We start from the raw sequence: 21698 nt of genomic DNA, 5'->3' as shown, positions 1-21698 counted from the left end.
AAAAAGAAAAACATATAATTTAGACATATCAATGAACAAAAAATACTTTGGGCTTGCGAGTGCTTGTCTTTCACGGTGGTTGAGGTTGAGCGAGAGCGTGACAGATGCCGTGCCCACTGAAGCAAATGGGGGCAAACGGAGGTCACTGTCAAGCTTTTGAGTCTACAGGGACCTTTTGTCCTTCTTTACCTATTTATTTTTCATCATTTTCTTTTTAGTTAACTCATCTTTTAAAATTCAATAATAATAATAATAATAATAATAATAATAGAAGAAGAAGTGATGATGATAATAATAGTAAATTAAAGATAATTTGAATATGCAAATTTAATTTTAAAAGTTAATATAATACTGAATAGATTGTAAATGCCTAATGACTATAAAAAAAAGATTGTAAATGTTTAATAATAAAAAAATCAATATATGAATAAAATCTAACTCAACAAAGAAAGATATGTATAAAAAATTGAAGATGCGAATTTGATAAGGTGTTGAATGTTGAACTAGAAAGGAGTTACCAAAAGGCAGAAAGGAAAAGTTGGAAGAGATTACACTATACCAATTTTTTTTTTCAGTGTGTAATTTGCGTTTGTAAAAAATAAAGCAATATAAAGTATATCGGTTCGAAAAAGAACATATTATGCGACTGAATATTTTTTCTAGCAAAAATATTAAATAAAGAATTTATTTTATAAAACTAAAAGAAAATGATAAGTATAACAAAAGAAGCTTCGATTCGCTCGCTAAAAATAACAAATTATCATTTGAATCTGCTTTGAAAAAAACATTTAGTGTGTCTTTGATTCACTAAAATGCAAGGGACAATACAACATAAAATGATTTGTTACACGTTTGTTTTTAAATTGTCATCAAACAACACAAAAGAGGTGATGAGGAACAGAACAAAATTATATACATATATATATATATATATAGAGAGAGAGTATATAATTGACTGCACTTTGAACAAAAGTATTTCTTATAAGAGATGAGTGAACCAAAAGTTGGCTACAAATATCAGTTAGCAATTTTTAGTAAACATAAAAAATAGGAACTTAGATGATGCTAATTTATACAATTAAACTTCAGTTAGCAACGCATACTAATTATTAATTAATACTCTAAATGGTTGTCGTGTGAGTGTAAATTTTGATAATTCTATTGGTCCTAGTTAAAAACAAATTTAGGCAAAAACACCAAAAGGAGCACTTTTACAAATTATTTACCAAAAAGGGGCTCTTTTGTAATTATTTTCGGAGGGGGTCTGTTTTTTTATTGCAAAGCGCCCCCCACCCAGGCGCCTCCACTGTGCACGTGACACGTGGCACAGGGAGGTAGCGCCCCTAACGCAGGTGCCTTTGGTAGTGCCCAGGGGTCAGGCACTACTGGTGGCGCCCCTGCTGCAGGCGCTACGGCTAGCGTAGGGCAGCCAGGCGCCTGCCTCCCCCCCCCCCCTTCAGCCTCTTCTTCTCACACCCCCCAGTCTCTTCCCACACCCCCCACCCCAAAATTTTATATTTTTTATATTGTTTATCAAAAATTTAAATTTTATGGCCAAATAAAAATGAATTTTATGAAAATGATCTCTAACGTAATTTAATGGCCAAATAAAAAAAGAATTGACCAAATCAAAAAGCATTTTTAAACATTTTAGGATTTCAAAATGTATTTTAAGTGAAAATGTATTTTATTGAAAATGTACTTATATATACTTGAAAAAGAGAGAATAATAAAACATAAAAAAATAACAAATAATACTAATAATAAAAATGAAAAAAATTTAAATTTTTGATAAACAAATTAAAAAATATACAATTTAGAGTGTATAAAAAATAATCTTATTGAAATTTTGGGGTGGGGGGTGTGGGAATATAAAAAAATAACAAATAATACTAATAAGAAAGATGAAATAAAATTTAAATTTTTGATAAATAATATAAAAAATATAAAATTTTGGGTTGGGGGGGTGTGGGAAGAGACTGGGGGGTGTGAGAAGAAGAGGCTGGGGGGGGGGGGGGCAGGCGCCTGGCTGCCCTGCGCTAGCCGTAGCGCCTGCAGCAGGGGCGCCACCAGTAGTGCCTGACCCCTGGGCACTACCAAAGGCGCCTGCGTCAGGGGCGCTACCTCCCTGTGCCACGTGTCACGTGCACAGTGGAGGTGCCTGGGTGGGGGGCGCTTTGCAATAAAAAAATAGACCCTTCTTGAAAATAATTGCAAAAGAGTCCCTTTTTGGTAAATAATTTGTAAAAGTATCCCTTTTGGTGTTTTTGCCAACAAATTTACGTACGCTAAAGCGTCTAGTTCAACTTTTACATGGATTTCTTTTTCCCGAAAAAGAAGTGATTATTGAAGGTTGCTAGGGCAGGTGCGTTGGAAGTAGTCCAGCCACAATTAAAAAGGGGGGGGGGAGGAGAGAATATAATTAAAAATAAAGCAAGATAAGTAATACTACAAGATTTGGTTTGATGAGTTCACGAATCAAGAAAGATATAGGGGAATGGTTAATCGACAAATTGATTTTTATAGCTGTCCATGTCATGTCAATGCCCTGTGTGTGTGATGGATATCATCATTATCATATTACTTAGTGGGGGATATTTGTTTGACCAACAAAAACGTTGCTTAAGGAACTTGTGGGATTTTTTAAATAATGAAAAATATTTTTTTTCGTGAAAAGTAAGATATTTATATTGTCAGAAGTCATGAGATCATTTCGGAAAAATAAAATATCAATTAAAAAATAATAATTTTCTCACAAATTTTACTTTATTCGCATAATAAAAAATCCAACTCACCTAAGTATATCTAAATGATTTTTAACTACTTGTATCATATGTTGTGGGTAAGAAAAAAACTATATATTTGTATGTCCAGTTTTTATCATAAGCTTTTTTCCTTTGGTTTTGCATACGTCTAAACCCTAATTGCACTACCTATGGACGTGAAAGATATGAAAGGGACAAAATATAGGTTGTATTTTTTTATTTATGACTAGCTTTTTTGATTTTGAACACAGTCCTTGAGTTGAACACTGGACTGTTTGTCGGAAATCCACTATGAAGAGGACCTTTTGATATTTTGGAAGAGCCATGAAAGGGAGGCATTGATGAAAAGTTTGGTAATTGTTACTTTGTTAGTCAAAATGTTAGACCTAACCACATGAGCTTTCTAGTTCTAGAGGAGAGACTGAAACAAGTGCAGCGTGGATATCCTTGGTTTGATCATGTTCTAGATCTAGTGACAAGGTTTTCAATTGATAAATTATATTAGTTGACAGATTAGTGATTGGTCAATTTGAGGTAACAGTGAAAATCAACCATAGGGCTTTTGATAGTTGAATTTGAATCAAGTTTGAAATAAAAAAAATAAAAATCCTCTCTGATCATACAAAAACTTACATTTTACTTTGGATAGTTTAAAATAATATATATTTTTTGCCTTTGGATCAGGTTTTTTGGCCTAATTATATAAAGGATGTTCATCATCTAACTCAAGATTAATCTAAGAATATATTTAGGTTGGTGGTGGAAAATGGAATAAAGTAGACTAGAATATAATAAAACAAAATAATATGGAATAGAATTGATTAAAAATGTCATTTTATTGTTTACATATTTTACAATAGAATGTAATAAAGATTTTAGATTTCATCCTATCGTTTACAAAAATAATGGAATAAAATAAATTATCGGGCAAACAATACTTCTCTTTTTTGAGATCTGATGCATATATAATAATTTATACAATACTGTTTTTTTTTTGTCTATTTCTCTCATGTAATAAATGATATGCAAAAAATATATAAACATAAAAAATTGTTATGGTATAAATAATTATACAAATAATACTTCTCAAATCTAAAATGATTACATATGTACGTAAGAAGACCTGATTTCTTTATCTAAAAAAAGAAGAAGAAGACATGCTTCTTTAAAAATAGGAATACATGTGGTCAATTAAGGTGTCTATTATTGCATTAGTCAAACAATAGAATTTTTTAACATCAATAAAGTAATAATTGCAACTACTATATATCCTACATACATGCATGTAAACATGAGTTAAAAAGTACGAAACATGAAAAACGGACTTAATAAAGGTGAACATGGCTTAGTCAGGGCCTTAGTAGTTCCCTAATTTAAAGCATAAGTCTAACTTATGTACTTAATATAGACACTACTTTTTAAAGGTATTTTAAATAAGTGAAAAAAAATCCCTCAAACGAGCTTTAAAAAAAATTAATTATAACTGACAATTTTTTAAAGATACTAATTAAACTGGTTAAACAACATTTTAAGTCTAAAAGCACTATTAAATGGGATAATTTTCTAAAGTTATATGCAAGTTAACGATTTTTTTTACCAATGCAAGTTAACCATTTTAAATATATTTTTTAAGCAGTGATAAATCATGTCATAGTAAATTTATTTTTATCAAATTTTAACTTACAAGATACTTTTAATTCAAACTTATATTTATAAACTTTAATCTAGATATGCATTAACTGAAATATTCCCTTCCTCTTAAATATAAGACATGTTTGAATGTTCAAGTGCCTTCAAAATTACGTTTGCAAATGGTTTGGGACTATTATTGCTGCGTGGAACGATTAGATTTGTCTCGTAGGTTGTGGTTAAATGTGTGAGAAGAGAAAGGAAATAAACACAGAGAATTGGGGAGAAATACTGGGATGAGATGGTGTTGGTTTGGTTGCAACAATTATTTGAGAAATTTTTGAAATAATTAGTGGGATCCATAGAAAAAAAATTCCTCGCCAAAATGAGCGGATTTGAGAGGAAATCATACGCTGTTAGTTTCTTATTCTACTGCATTCAATGCGTTGAACTTGTAAGCCTTCTCCTATCCTATAATAATGATATATTTTTATTTAATATTAATTTTCTTCTTTGATATTATTTTTTTTACCTATCAAACTACTTTAATTCAAATATTTTTCTTGAATTAAATCACTTTTAATTCTATTTTATTTTATCTCATTTTTCACATATTTCTTTTTTTTCTTCTCTTATCGCATTATTTGTCTTCCATTTTTTCCTTTTTTCTACAACCAAACACACCCTAGTTGCTGTACAAACATGTGCTTAATCTCGGATATCGACACGTTGCAGACCTCAGTAGTAGGTTCTCCGGCCTGTTACTGATTTTTGCAACAAAACTTAAATAAAAATAAATTTAATTAAAAAAGTGAAGAATATAAAAATATAAATAGACACATTGAAATTACCGGCATAATCGAAGACCGTCTCAGATCTTTCATTATTTGATTGCGGCTTAAATATTTTCTCTCACTATAATTTTGTGGTTTTTTTTATAAAAATAATTGTATTTATAATTTACATAGATTAAAGTGATTTTTTTTATAAAAAAAAAACAAAAAAAGAAGACTAAATTAAATGAATGAATGAAAAGTAAATATAAAGCTTTGATTGCAGAGAGTATGGTAATTGCGTAGTGTGTGAAATTAGTTGGATTGGATGTAGTACACATGTGCACATATTCTATTTACGTGTTTAGTAAAACTCTGCCATCTCCACACGATTCGTACGTAAGAGAATCAAAATGATGAGAGCATTAGCAGCGTGTATGTCAGTCTCCAATCACAATACTGTAGGGAAGATAATTGACAGCGCGTGAAAGGTATGGAGAACTAGTGTGTTGTTTTTCCATTTTGAATGAGTACAAGCATTGGCAACAAAAATGGAAAGCACAATAGTGTGCTTCTAATAGTGAGTGAATTTTAGTGGAGAAGGTTTCTTCATAATTGATCTACTTTATTATTCAAGCTAGCTAGCTAGCTATGTAAGGTGGTGATGGTGAATCTTATAGGAGAGATAGAGGCTAACTTTCTTTCTTCAGAAAGTGGACATTTCTTATTTTTGGAAAAAAGGCACTGATATCACCCTTTTATTGTATTATTTACATTTTTTTTTTACTTTTCACATAATATAAAAAATAACAAAATGAGTTGTCAAATCAAGGTGTAATGTGTGTCTAGGAATCCATTTGCTTGCACATGAGAATTTGTATTAATGGACGCTGACTATAAATCAAACATACTCTTAAAAATAAATTAATTAGATTTATTTAAGGATTGCATGTTATTTAGCCTAGCCTAACAATTTTTAAGCTTAAAATTACATTAATTTTATAAAAATTTAAAATAATAAATAATACCGAACTAAAGAAAGTTTATTATTTTCTAGCCAAAATTTTAGGACTCGACCTAAACCATCTAGCACATTAAGCTGGGCCAATTTTTTTAGTCTGAATTTTAAGTGTCCAATTCATCCTTATTTACATATTGTTTGAGTCAAACCAATAAGTTAGACTAATTTTGTCATCTCTTAGACTCTCACAATTAAACAACTTAAAAAAAACATTTTGTTTTTTTCCTTTCATTTTCTTTTCTTCCTCAAAGGCACAGTGGAATAGGCTTCTGTAGATGCTAGATAGCCTCCAAATTCAAGAATGTAATCATTCCTTGTTTGATTCTTACTTGTTAGAGTTATCAAATGAATCAAGTGCAACAAAGATAATAAAAGTTATGTCACACTTATCATCTTTATTTATATTAAGAGATTTTAATTTAATTGATTGAATAATATATGTGAGTTGTTTTAGATCTGCAAGATTCAAGTTTGATTTATATAGATAAAAATAAAATTCTATCCATTCTAAAAGAAAACTATTTTTTTTTATCAAATCCACCATAGATTTCATATGTTAAGCATTACCCTTCCCATGTGTGATTTCTAAAGTATGAATTAAAATATTACTTAAGTAGTGTTAAAAATATTAAAAAGTATACTAATATTAAAAAATATTTAAATTGATTTTTAATTCTTAAAAAATACTTACATAAATTTATTATTTGAGGAATAAATTAAGAGGGAAACCAATGGTTTGAAAAAAAAAAGGCGATTTATTAATTTGTTATCCGTAACTACCTAAAAGAATAATTTCACTTGATATCTAATTTTAATTTATGTTTTAAGATAACACATGCGCAATATACTATGTAATTTTAATAGTCATATACTACTTTCAAATATATTTTACTTTCAATAAAAATATATAATTACAATATAATTATTTTATTTGTTTATTTTCCAATCTTATTTATAAATAAAAACTTTCAATTAAATAATAACAGGGTGTACCTTGTATTAATACCACAAAAAATTCTAACAAAAACTAAAAAGTATAAACCTTTTTTGTTTTGGTACCAAAATATGAACTTTATCTAAGTCAATCGCTAAGTCGACAAGTGTCATGGCTTTTAGGCATTATTTCCCCATCATTTTGTGATGACTTGATTCCATGACTATCATCTGAAATTATTCGGAATAGTTCTCTCATAATTACTACTTCTAAAAGTGTTGTTGTCAATGTCTTGGATTTGGCAAATAATACACCATACTCATTTTTTTTCTTTCCTGTTTTTATTAATAAAAGAAAATATTATGGACTGTTTGTCAAGGTTAGCTTTCATGTTTTTTTTCTTGAACATCCTTTTTGCTTTCTATTTGTTACATTATAGTTTTTTTCACATGCATTTTATATAAAAGAAACAAAAACTAATTTAACGGTAAAACAATATTTAAGAGATGTTTTTTTAAATAAAAGAATATAAAATATAATATTAGTCATTTTAATCAATATATGTGAATTTTTGTTTATAAAAATTCAATAGTAAATAAATTTTGTTAATGAGTCTAAAACATGAGTTTTAATAGATTCACCCTTGAGTACAACCTTCAAAAGAACATGAAGTTTTTCACCTATATTTTTGCTTTGATTTAGAAAGATATTTAAATAAAACATGTATATATATATATATGTGTATATATATATATACATATATAATTATTACTTTATTTTTTAAACTGATTATGCTCCTATTTTACCTCTTGGTTGTTTTATACTTTCATTTTTATTTACAATTTTTCTTTTTAAAATTTAACCTTATCTCTATAATTTTATCTTCCATTTGCTGTGCACCCCACCACAAAGCATCTGCCGCTGTATAGCATAGTAAATAAGCATATATAGTTCATATAAGTTTGAGTGTACGTAAATCTGATTTAGGTACATAATTTTCTTATAATTAGAAGAATATATTATAAATTGCTAAATCTTAGCATACATGATTGATTCAAACATGTTGCTTAGTAGATAGCTATGATTAAGAACATCTTATCTAGAGTGATTTAAAATGAAAAAAGCTTGCATATCTTATCTTGATGAATTCTTCCAAGTCTTGGCTTCTACTAATCGTGTATCAAGTCTTTAACCATCTGTTGTATGGCAAACGTTTTTTTTTATAAATAAAATAAAATAAAATAAAATATATTTTTAATTTTTATAGTATATTTAATTTTGATTTTAATCTTTTTTGTCTTCGTAAATTTTGTACTTCAGTGATCTATCCACATAATTTGACGATATTTTTTGTATTTTTTTTAGGGGTACAAGGCAGACGATAGGTATTTAATCTTTACTCTTCATTCAGTCTATGCCACAAATAGACTTTTGATTACTTTAACGATAAGATATGGATTTTGGTTTGATGTGACTCCTATTCTCAACGTGAAAAAGACCTTTAAATGGTGGGTAAAGATGTCATAAAAGGAAAGAAAATGAGGACAAGTCATTATTTTAGGTTCGAATGTGTTGGATATCTACGTGTATGTTAGACAGGAATTCGTAAATACTACTATATACTAACCTTTTTATTTGTTTAAAATATATTTAAATTTGTAACTTGTTAAGATATTTTTTGAAAAGTAAACGAGTGTATACAACATTTTAATGTAAAAATTATTTGTTTTTTAAAATATATTTAAGGTTTAATTAATTAAAACGTGTCTTCTAATTAAATAAACTAGTACAGCTTAACATTTTCGGAAATCTGTAATATTTTCGGAAAATAACATGTTCCAACTTGGCAACTTAACATTTGCATAAGCAGTTAAGGTTGCTTTACTCCTTGAGTTCCGTCTCTCATCTAGTAGGTTTTGGATATGAATGTGAAACAGTGTAAAGCATAAGTTGCGATTATAATAATTATTTGGAAATTTAATGATTAAGGTTATAATAAAATAAGACTTAAATTTTCTAAAATAAGAAAATCTCATATCCATTAATTTAAAATTAGTTAAAACAATAAGATGTTTTAATTAAAATTAATAATATATATATTTCCTTTACATTTTTAATTAGATATGATAAAATTATAAAATTGTTAAAATATTAATTATTAATAATTTACAATATGATGTAACATAGTTTGACAAATGATTTTGATTGTGTATGTAAAAATATATGTTAAAAGAAATAAACTCTTTGGATGAATATTAGTATTTTAAAGAATTAGTCTTAACTCAACTCTTGATCCAAGGATATTTAATTTATTTTTTAAAATTATTTATGAATGGTTATAACTATATTTTTTTCTTTTAAACATCTCACTTAAAAAAAAAGTTTAAATTCTTATCTAATAGTTGTTTGGAATACCATCAACGTCAAATGTCCTTTGTCAACTTCCTTATCATTTTCTTTTGCCCTTGTCATTGTTGCGTTATCGCACTTGTCACTAACTGGTTTGTCTTGCCCATGCAAATTCCTTTCGTAATTATCTGGTACTAGTTATATTCTCTCAAGTAATTCATTCACTTAGTTATTTTATTAATATTGTCCTTAGAATAGTGAATAAAAATTATTTAATGAAAAATTATAAAAATAATATGATCCAATGCATTATTTAAATGTTTCACTTTCTAAACAAACCAGTTTTTTCCCCTTAAAAAAAAAACCAATTTTATTAATTGTCATAAATGCATCCTCTACCGTTTACATGGAAAGAAGAATGTATCTAAAAGATAGTTCTTCTTTGTAAATTATGAATTTATTGAACTGTCTATTGCAATTTGGCTAAAAATTTATCAAAATAATGTAATTTGAAAATCTTTTACTTGAGAGGAGGAAGACGTATTTGGGAGTGTTATTAAATTTGGGTCGAATTCATCCATTTGATTAGTTCAACTGAAAACCCAATTTATGATTTGTTCTGTTAGTTCTTTAGATTGGAGTTGTGTTCAATTCATTTAACCCGTCTTTGAACTGAATTAAATCAGATAGATAGAACTGGTGACTCAATCTAGATTGTTGAATGATACAGATCCTGAAGAAGGTTGGTTGGTTGATAAATTTAAAGATTTTTTACTTGACAGTATTGTTAATATTATTACAGTTATGTCTCCCCCCAAGATTAGATGCTGGTAGGGACAGACTAGTGTGGAGAGGATGATCAGATGGCACTTTTTCTTTGAAGTCAACCTGGTGTTATTAGCTCAAGTCAACATGCTCCATAATTGAAATTTTTAAAGCTGATTCATAGCTGGGCTGGTCCAGAAAGAATCAGAAGCTTTCTCTGAAAACTAACACAAGCACTGCGATTGTGCTGTTAGAAGAGAGTCGGGAGGTGCAGCCAAGGTTTCAGAATGTTGCTTGGAATCATGGTCTTACAGTGGCAGACACTATGGCTAAAAAACATTGAGTCTTTATTCTGGTACTTGTATTGTTTTTTTTTTTATGTTATTCCTCATTATATATCTGAACAATTAAGAGCTCATATGGCTCAATCTTCGCTTTCCAGAGGTCTTTAATCCCTTTAATTTGGTTTTATTCACCAAAAATAATAATAAATTATATCTAAAATTAGTTATATAATGGGTTATGGATGAATAAAAATAAGTTATTTTAAACTAGTTATAGTTTTATAGCTATAATTATTTTTTAAATAAAATCAAGTTATTTGAAATACCCATTTTTATACAACTGGTTATAATTTTATAACTACTTTCATATAATGGGTTATTATATAACTATTTATTGTTAGTTATGGTTATTTTTTTTAAATTGGTTATTTTGAGCAGCCCTAATTCTCACCACTAACGTGAGTGTTTTTTTTCCTAATTACCAAAATACCCTTGCGGCAAAAACATGATGCGTGTACAACAAAATTGAATTTTATTGTATATAATTGGGGTGAAAAAAATATAATAAAAATAGGATTCTGTTGTTATATGATTAGGGTGTGAAAAAATATATGCAATGGATTTAAGTCGACCATCAACCTCCACCATTCTTCGCAAAGCCAAGGACATTGCCAATAACATTGATGCTCTTATAGGACAGATTTTGTTCGGTGATGGTGCCGCCATGGTGAAGATGAAGATGGAGAGAAGAAGAGAGTGAGCAAGATGAAAAGGATAAGATGGAAACTTTACAAAATTTGGGGTGCATCAAACAAAACAATGTGATGCGTTTAAGTAATTGCCAATACCTTCAACAAGTCCAACCTATGAAGCCTTCAATCCCTTATTCTCATGCTAAAGAACATGATATTTTTACTGTCTTATTTGCGAATTGTGTTGTATTTGTATTTGTATTAGTGTAGTTGGATTTGTTTTAAAGTAAGAAATAATCATTTTTTTAATAATGAAGGTGAAACAACAAATAATCATTTTTAATCCCGTGCAATATTTTGGAATCAACAAGAGTTTGTAATCAGATTAAATAATACTTATCAACAAGGGACTTGTACATTCAAACTTAAGAGCCACGCAATTATCAGGAGCAGGAGGTTGACCAATAAACCAAACCCATTGCCAACAATAATATGAATAGATTATAGATAGATATATGCATGGAGTTTAATCGGAATTTCATTTCAATCACATAATCAATCTTAAAACACAACCACTCTGTAAGAAGCCACAAACACAATAACAGTTGACAGTCCATGAATAAATTAACATTTTTTTTCTTCTGATATACGAAAATGGTTTTGTGGGGTAATCAGTTAATTAACTACATTAGTAGTTTAGCACCTATATATGCAGTTAACATGACAAGAGAGAATTCTATGCAGTAGTATCAACAAAATGAAATTGGATGAGAAGCCTTACAGACTTGTAAAGTTCACCTCTTCAACGAACTGCACGAATGCCTTGTCTTAGTTCGGACACTGGAAGACATGTTTGTCCACCAAAATCATGTCTCCCAGAAAAGTCACGCTCAACAACTTTGATGTAGAAGAGGGCCAATTCTGGAACTGTCAATGGAAAGCTGAACTCCTCATTCCACACTGGTACCCAATCATCTTCAATTGTTCTGCTGTATTTTGTATCTTTGTCATCTGGGACACCACGAATACCAACCTGAAGAAGATACATCATCATTAATGTATTTTTTATGTTACATGGTTGTCAGGTTTGGTCATTTTAATGTTTTAGTGCTAGAGCAAATGATGTTTTTGTACTTGAAAGATACAAAAGAATGCTGCCTCAAAATGTGTTTTTTTACCATTAAGTATATTAATTAATGGGTTCAATTACTCCAATTTATCTTTCCATTAATTAAAGTGGAAAAGTTTCTATCTTAACATTGATGGGAAAGTGTATGAAAATGTTATGAACAAATAACATTACTACTACAAAAAACCAATGACAAAATTTAAAAACTCAATTTCTATCAAAAGTATTACCTGTACACGGAAGTCAGGAGGGGAATAAAAATCGAAATGTGTTGGGCCAAAATCTGAACGCCACCCTTCACCCATGTATACCAAAACCTGCTTTATTCATATTTAAATTAGATGAGGATTGAAGATTATTTTGCGCTTTTCTTTATCAAAAAAAATATGAATAGAGATGCACATTCCCTTCACCTGAAGAATTTTCTGGACTGGTCGAATTGCTCTTGGATCAAAAACCTCATTATTAGGACCAACATTTAACAGTATGTCTGATTTCTTAACATAACCACAGCCACCATTGGCTCCGAAAATTCCTTCCATGTACCTAAGATGGTGCCCACCACGGCACCACCCTTTAAGTTAAAGAAATTGCAAGTAAACATGAAACCTGTTATGTTTTATATTCATTATGATAAATAAAGGAAAGTAGAAACATAATTTCTTAGCATTGCAAGAACTAATAAGAATGTAGAAAAGATTTTCATGCGGTTTTTGCAAGCCATTATAGGGTATTGAAATGCTGAGTTTGGTTCTGCTCTGCATTGTTCTGCTTTATATACTTCCTCTTAGACTACTAGGGAATAAAGAAGTAACACCATTCACCAAACAATGAGGCGTGTAAGTTTTTTTTTTTTTAAATGGTTAATGAAAAATCTTAGTTTATGTGGCCTAGTGAAGCTCTGTTTTATTCATATTATTATTAATATTAATATAATTAGGTTTTATTGTTTTGCTTATCCTAACCATTTGGGGATTCTAACTGTCTTCTACAAATTGTGATATGTGCATAATTAACTAAAGCACCAAACTGTGTGTTTTTTTTTTTAATATAAGTAGGAAACAAACTCAAGAATCAAGGTTTATAAGAATTCATGCACAATATTTAATCAACTGATAGACACTCGTCACGCAATCAAAATACCAGGAGTACTAGTTTCGAGTGAGTTTTCTTCATTCTCAATTGCCAAATGTATGGAAAACAAAGTCTAACCTGCATATTAAACGCTACCATTTGAGCTCCATGCATCCATCCAATCATGGGATCGTAATTAGACGAGTTCAGACGAGTACCCTTTGGATATATTCTAAGCAAATTTTTTTGGGTGAATCTGAAGGATGGAACAATGTCATTGATTGTAATGGTGAATAACATGGTTAAAGAAAATATCGATGAACTTCATTTTAGATTTTCAAAGAATTTAATTACCAAATCAGTGTCTCAAATATTAATGAAATTATCATATTATTTTTGGTATAGATTACTGTATGAGACAATACTTAATATAAATTTGTGAGAACAAGACTCATACTAAGGATTAGTTTTTTATACTGTATTTCAAAGTTGAAACCACGTGGACAAATTATAATTACACATCATCTTGTTAAGAAATTTCCAAAAGTTTGCGGGAGCAATTGTCCCCAATATTTACTAAGTGAATCTTTTGGCAAATTTACAGTTGGATAATTTTTTAAGGAATTATAGGAATGAGTAAATTTTAAAAATATTATAGATTATATATAAGTCTTATTTTAAAATATGACTTTAGAATTAATTTTTTTTTATAAAAAAAACATTGAAGTTGTGATTAAAACACAATTTCAAGTATTATATATATATATTAAATACTAAAGTCATGTTTAAATCATAATTTCAAATATTTTAGGTTTTTTTAAAAAAAAGACTGAAATCATAATCCAAAATATAATTTTAGTATTTTTTTTTAATTACAATGTTCTTGTATTTTAAAATACGATTTCATATAAAACACGATTTACCTATATAATATCTTTAAAATCTACTCATTCATGTAATTTTTTTTTAAAAATTACTCCACTTTTGTAAATTTGCCGAATCCGTCTCTTGCTTTCAAAGATATAATATGCTTATATATTCATGACAAAATCTTATAGTAACTAATTTGGCGGTGGATGAAATCTTTTAGAGACTAATTTACCTGAAGTTTTTTTTAAGGAATTTTCTTAAAATCCTTGGCAAAGAGACTTTTTAAAAAACAAATTAATAGACTAAAACTTTTAAAAGACTAACATATAATCCACGTAATATTAGAAAACCATGTGTAGGGTTTTCTACATGTCTTGGCGCCAGAGTAAAAGAGAGCTACTTAAGTTTAATTTTAAGCTAACAAAAAGACATACAACAACAACAACAACAACAACGCCTTATCCCACTAGGTGGGGTCGGCTACATGGATCAACTTCCGCCATAATGTTCTATCAAGTACCATACTTCTATCCAAACCATTAATTTCGAGATCCTTTTTGATAACCTCTCTTATAGTCTTTTTGGGTCTTCCTCTGCCTCGAATTGTTTGTCTTCTCTCCATCTGGTCTACTCTCTTCACTACAGAGTCTACCGGTCTTCTCTCTACATGCCCAAACCACCTAAGTCTATTTTCCACCATCTTCTCTACAATAGGCGCTACTCCAACCCTCTCTCTAATAGCTTCGTTTCTAATTTTATCCTGTCGAGTCTTACCACACATCCACCGCAACATCCTCATCTCTGCTACACCTACTTTATTCTCATGTTGGCTCTTGACCGCCCAACATTCTGTTCCGTACAAAATCGCCGATCTTACCGCAGTCCGATAAAACTTTCCCTTTAGCTTGATCGGTACCTTTGCATCACATAACACCCCCGATGCTTTTCTCCATTTCATCCATCCTGCTTGAATGCGATGATTCACATCCCCTTCAATTTCCCCATCATCCTGTATTACAGACCCAAGATATTTAAACCGTGTGACTTGAGGGATAATATGGTCTCCTATTTTCACCTCTGAGTTAGAAACCCTCCTTCTTTTGTTGAACTTACATTCCATATACTCCGATTTGCTTCTGCTTAGGCGAAAGCCATGTGTTTCTAGAGCTCGTCTCCAAGTTTCCAACCTCTCATTCAACTCCTCCCTCGACTCTCCAAGGAGGACTATGTCATCTGCAAAAAGCATGCATCTCGGCGCTATCTCTTGGATTTGTTCCGTGAGGACATCCAGAATTAAGGTAAAAAGGTAGGGGCTAAGGGTTGACCCTTGATGTAAACCAATTGTGATGGGAAAATCGTCTGACTCTCCACCCTGTGTCCTAACACTAGTCGATACCCTATCATACATATCTTGGATAGCTCGAATATATGCAACCCTAACCCCTTTCTTCTCTAAAGCTTTCCACAAAATCTCTCTAGGCACTCTATCATACGCTTTCTCCAAGTCAATAAAAATCAAGTGCAAGTCTTGTTGGGCCATGCGATATTGCTCCATCACTCGCCGTAATAAATAAATCGCTTCCATGGTCGACCTTCCCGGCATGAAACCAAATTGATTCTCAGTAACTTGAGTCTCCTTTCTTAATCTCCGTTCGATCACTCTTTCCCATAATTTCATGATATGACTCATGAGCTTGATTCCCCTATAATTTGCACAATTTTGTATATCCCCCTTGTTCTTATAGATTGGCACTAACGTGCTTCTCCTCCATTCCTCCGGCATGCGTTTTGACCTCATAATTTCGTTAAAGAGTTCGGTGAGCCACTCAAGACCTCTATCTCCAAGAGTTTTCCACACTTCAATAGGTATGTTGTCTGGCCCCACCGCCTTACCATTACTCATTCTTTTCAACGCTTCCTTTACTTCCTGTTTCTGAATCCGACGATAGTACTCATAGTTCCGGTCCTCTTCTCTTGTGTCTAGACTGCTAGAGTCATATCCATATCCATCATTAAATAAGTTGTGGAAATACGCCTTCCACCTTTCCTTGATATCTTTTTCATGCACTAAGACTTTGCCTTCTTCATCCTTAACACACTTTACTTGATCCAAATCTCTAGTCTTCCTCTCTCTACCCTTAGCAAGCCTATATATAGATCTTTCTCCGTCCCTGGTTCCTAGAGCTTGGTATAGTCCGTCAAAAGCTTGGGCTCTTGCCTCACTCACCGCCTTTTTGGTTTCATTTCTAGCTATCTTATACTTATCCCAAGTTTCAGAATTTCTACACCTAGACCACTCCTTGAAACACTCCTTTTTTACTCTAACTTTGCTCTGAACATTTTCATTCCACCACCACGATTCTTTACCCCTAGGTCCAAAACCTCTAGATTCACCCAACGTCTCTTTAGCCACTTTAATAATCTCTTGGGACATCTTGTTCCACATATCATTTGCACTTCCTTGTGATTGTCCACACCAACCCTCCCATATCTTTTGTTGGAAGATTCCTTGTTTCTCACCCTTCAAGTGCCACCATTTGATCCTTGGTGCTACCAGAGGACTTCTTCTCTTTGCCCTATCTCTAATTCTTACATCCATAACCAAAACTCTATGTTGGGTAGTCAAGCTCTCTCCCGGGATAACTTTACAGTTCAAGCAATACTTCCTATCAGACTTCCTGATAAGGAAGAAATCTATCTGAGAACATGTCCCTCCACTTTTATAAGTGATAAGATGTTCCTCTCTTTTCTTAAACCATGTATTGGCTATAGAAAGATCCAAAGCCTCCGAAAACTCCAAGATGGATTTACCCTCCCCATTCATCTCTCCTAGGCCAAAACCCCCATACACCCCCTCAAAACCTCTAGCCACGCTACCTACATGTCCATTGAGATCCCCTCCTAGGAAAACTTTCTCTCCTTGGGGTATATCCTAAAGTACCCCTTCTAGATCCTCCCAAAATTTTACCTTAAAGTGTTCTGCTAACCCAACCTGAGGTGCGTACCCACTAATAACATTAAAGGTGTCCTGTCCCACTACCAATTTTAAGACTATGATACGATCTCCTACTCTTCTTACATCCACGACATCCTTCTTCCACTCCTTGTCCACAATAATCCCTACCCCATTTCTTGATCTGATTTTTCCCGTATACCACAGCTTAAATCCCGAGTTGTCTAATTCTTTCGCTTTTTCACCTGTCCACTTAGTTTCTTGTAGGCACATAAAATTGATCTTCCTCCTCACCATAACATCCACTATTTCCATAGATTTTCCAGTAAGTGTGCCTATATTCCATGTACCAAAGCGAATCATCCTGTCATGAACTAGCTTCTTTACCCACACCCGTTCACGAAAATGTGGGAACCCTTGCTTACTTTTCACTACATCCGGGCGGCGATGCAGCGGCCCTTGCTCTTTTGACACTGTACTCGAGCCATACAGCGCGTTGCTTCCAGGCAACGACCTAGCATGCACATTATTACGTAATTGATCCATGTCATAGAGATTCGACAAAGTTTAACGTTGGCTGTCGAAAGCCTAACACAACCCTCTCCTTTTATCCGGGCTTGGGACCGGCTAAGAATAGCAAAGCTACCCTAAGCAGGATTAAGCTAACAAAAAGACATGTGCGAGCTTAAATTCAACCATAAAAAATAATAATAAAAATTACTTAGGTTCAGCATGTCTAAAAAAATAATATTGAAATGACCTGACAATGTCAGTTCCATGATTTTTGGCGTTATCTTCAAGCCAGTTTTTTAATATTAATTTTGGTTCTTAAATATTTTTTCTTTAGTTTTTATCTCTTTGAAATTTGAAATTCTTTTTTATCATTAACTTTAGTTTTCAGCCGTCCAAATTTTGAAATTATTATTTTAATCCTAATATTCATTTGAGGATAGATAAATCCCATTTTTTTTAGGGATCAAATTTTTTTAGTCATGTGTTGACATATGACATTCGGTAAGTATTATTGGATGTCATTTGGAATGGTCAAGGACATTTCCTTAGATACATAAGTAATTTATCGATGTCATATAATAGTAGAATAAAAAGTATTAATTTTATATTTTAGAAAGATGAAAATCAAATAAAATTTACTACAGGAACAAAAACCAAAGCTAGTTCATTTTATAGGCATAAAAACATATTTAACCCTAAAAATAATTATTTAATCTTTAAAAATATTTTAAAAAATAAAAATAAAAAGTAATTATTTCTTCACAACAATTTGAACTACACTTTGTTAACATAAGCAAGATTTTCTTCAAATTATTTTTACCTTGTAATTGACTCTAGTTCTATCGTCATGGTACTCAAGCCTATGTCCTTCTCGTACCCTTTGGTCCTGACTTTCAGGAGACTCTGGTGGTTTAGTTGAAATTAGAATTTTTTTCCTTCAATTGTTCAGGAGAAGGGAATTGTTTCATTTGTTGTGAATATTCAGGGCGAAACAATATATCTCCAAATATGTCATCGACCATCTAAATTAATTCAAGTATATTTATATATTTCCACTAAAAAGTTTAATTACATTTCAAACCATGCATGATAGTGGCCTAGTCTCTTTTATGTAATTAATTACTATACGAACCTGGGCCACTTTGGCTTGAAGAGTTTTAGTTATATGGTCTTCAAATTAAAGTTAAAACAACAGGATACGGAGAGGCAAAAAATGCATATTCCTTAATGGCATTTAGACAAGCTTTGAGTTTCAGGGAAGAAGTCAGAGTCCTACAGTTCTAAAAAAATCAATGAGTTTCAGATATATACCAACATTGAAAGCTGCATAATGTACGTGAAACAAAGTCTATATACATATATAAGGCATATATCCAGGTAGGACCAAAACATTTGGCTTAGTTAATCTAATTAAAGTAAGAAATATGATTATTAGTATATTGGATTGGTTTTCTTGTGTTTTTGCTATAAGGAGGTTGTTGGGGATTATCAGTCCAAACTCTTTATTTGGTAATTCAAAATAGACACACAATAAAATGTATGGACATATGAAGATAGAGGAAATGATATAAATAATGCTAATGTGAACTTCTTAATTAATGTAAGTAAAGGAAAAACATAACAATGTATCTTTCCTAATTAAGAGGATTTCTCAACAATTTCACCCTAAATGAGGATGTAATACAATATGATGTTTTCCTTTCTCTCATGTCTATCATGTTACATGTTACTTTGTTATACAAGAAAATTTAAGTATCTATCTCTTCACCTAATATACTATTGAAAACTATAAATCCATACCCTCCATGATGAACCAGCACATCATCGCCTCTGGAATTTGGCCATAAATCTAGCTCAATTACCCTTACTCCTTTCTTCAATGCCTTTATTATCGCGGAAGTACTGCTAGCACTGCTAACTTGATTTCCAGTTAAGTAGGAGTTGTGGCCTGTGTATAAGAAATAATGAGCCAAGGGAAAATTCATGTCATGGTGCACCTGGTGATCGAAAACACACCAAAATATGAGAAAACTTGAAAAAGATTATTAAAAGAGTACTATGTGCAAATTATAATGAACCATTCAAACAATTAAGGTAATTAATTAAACTTTGACAAATGCTAACCTCTCTTGCCCTGGTTAAGGAAGTAAAAAAGATTTTTTTTATAGGATACATAAAAATGCACTCTTATAATTTTCAATAAAACATTTACTCTTTTAATTTCTTAACCAAAGGACACTGGTTAGGAAGGTTTTTAAACTTTTTAGCAGTGAACCAAATATTATTACCTCAGCAAGGGGAACATTAAGGTCACTTAAGAGATAACGAAAGAAGGCTTCAACATGAAGGTTTTTAAACTTTTTAGCAGTGAACCAAATATCAATTTCATACCCTGGTGTTCAAAAGGAAGCACAACATTTGACCTATCAATTCGCTCTTTCTCTGACAGCTGGAGATTGAATTGCACCTGTTAAAACACATCAAGATTCTTGTTATTGTTTACAGTCAATGAAAAGGAATCAACTTCATATCACAACACATTTCTTGCTTGGTCTCTGGTAGTTCCCAGATAGGTTTTTCTGACTGTTTTATGTACTTGCAGAAATACTGTTATCAATCTTGTACGCAGAAAATATACCATGTCAATATGTACTGTTAGAACTCAGAAGCACTCAACACTTCACCCAACAAAGTGAAGAACCAAATCAGCACAATGGGAAGTAGTTAGAACTTGGACATTTATGCTTGATTTCATCTTTCCTAGCATCTAAATTTTATTATCTGAAAAGTGAAAAAGGCCTTGTGAATGGCTATGTACTCCATTCAACCAAAACAGGAAAACCTTAGGGTGAAGACGGAATTCAACTAACGAAAGATCTCTGTTGTAGATCCTTTTTTTTTTCAAAAACTATTTAAAATATCTGTTTACAAAAGTACTTCGGCTTTTGCTTCCAGTGACAGAGACATAACTTCACAGTACCAGTTTTCCATCTACAGGAAACTATAGACTGACCTTTGGCACTAGGCCTGCAATGGCGGTTCCGTCTACTGATGAAACAGATACGAAGTTGATTCCTCCAGACTCAACATTAAATTCTTCACACTGGATAAAAGTAGAAAGGTGTTATATCAGTGCATCAAATTTTTATATTTGTCATTCCAAATAAGTTTACAAACAGGAAGAAAGACATCACCGTTACTCTAACTCGCCCATTTCTGCGTTTGAACCTGGCATTAAATTTTCCCTTGGTAAAGTTTTGCTCAGATACGGAATTCTCTAAACATTCTTTCTGACCATCTGCAGAATGATGATATGGGTCTACACTGGCCACCATGGAAGACATGTACTCAAGAACAGCCACAGCCTTCTCTTCATGAAGGTCTGAATGCAATAGTCCAAAAATACTTGAAATTTGATCTGCAACAATAGAACAGTAACGAATTTAAGGAAGAAGTTGTTGATGCATCAAGTCAATCCATGCTAAATTTTAGTTGCAGAAATAAATTAACTATCCCACTTGTTCGGATACTCTTAAAAATTTATTCAATTAAATAACACCTAATTACACAACACAATGAAAGGAACTTTATTCAAAATAGTTCAAGAGGGAATACCATGGCTACGCAGGTTGCTTAGAAGGCCTGCAACTGATTGCAAAGATGCATGTCTCAACAGTTCACTTAGCTGTAATATCCAACAAGAATCCATTAGGATTACAGACGCACAAACTGATGATACAAGAGTAACCAACAAACCATACAGTCTTAAATAGAATGTTAAAAGTTTCAATTTGAAAGTTATTGTAAAATCTGAAACTTGCACACACAAATAGGTTAGATAATTGGATACAGATTAACTAGGCAAAATAATTGTAACATAATAGCTTTATAACTGCTTAACAGTTAATTTATTTCCAAGAAAATTTAAAAGATTAGAAAGATAAACC

At 31.5% G+C, this 21698-nt stretch overlaps 1 pseudogene; it reads right to left on the bottom strand.

The window, feature by feature from the left end:
* Positions 1 to 11798: 11798 nt before the first annotated feature.
* LOC114376615 lies at positions 11799 to 21475 on the bottom strand (annotated as a pseudogene).
* Positions 21476 to 21698: the final 223 nt, after the last annotated feature.

This window comes from Glycine soja, chromosome 2 (assembly GCF_004193775.1).
Source record: "Glycine soja cultivar W05 chromosome 2, ASM419377v2, whole genome shotgun sequence".
Lineage (NCBI taxonomy): Eukaryota > Viridiplantae > Streptophyta > Magnoliopsida > Fabales > Fabaceae > Glycine > Glycine soja.
This window is presented reverse-complemented; position numbering and strand designations above follow the sequence as displayed.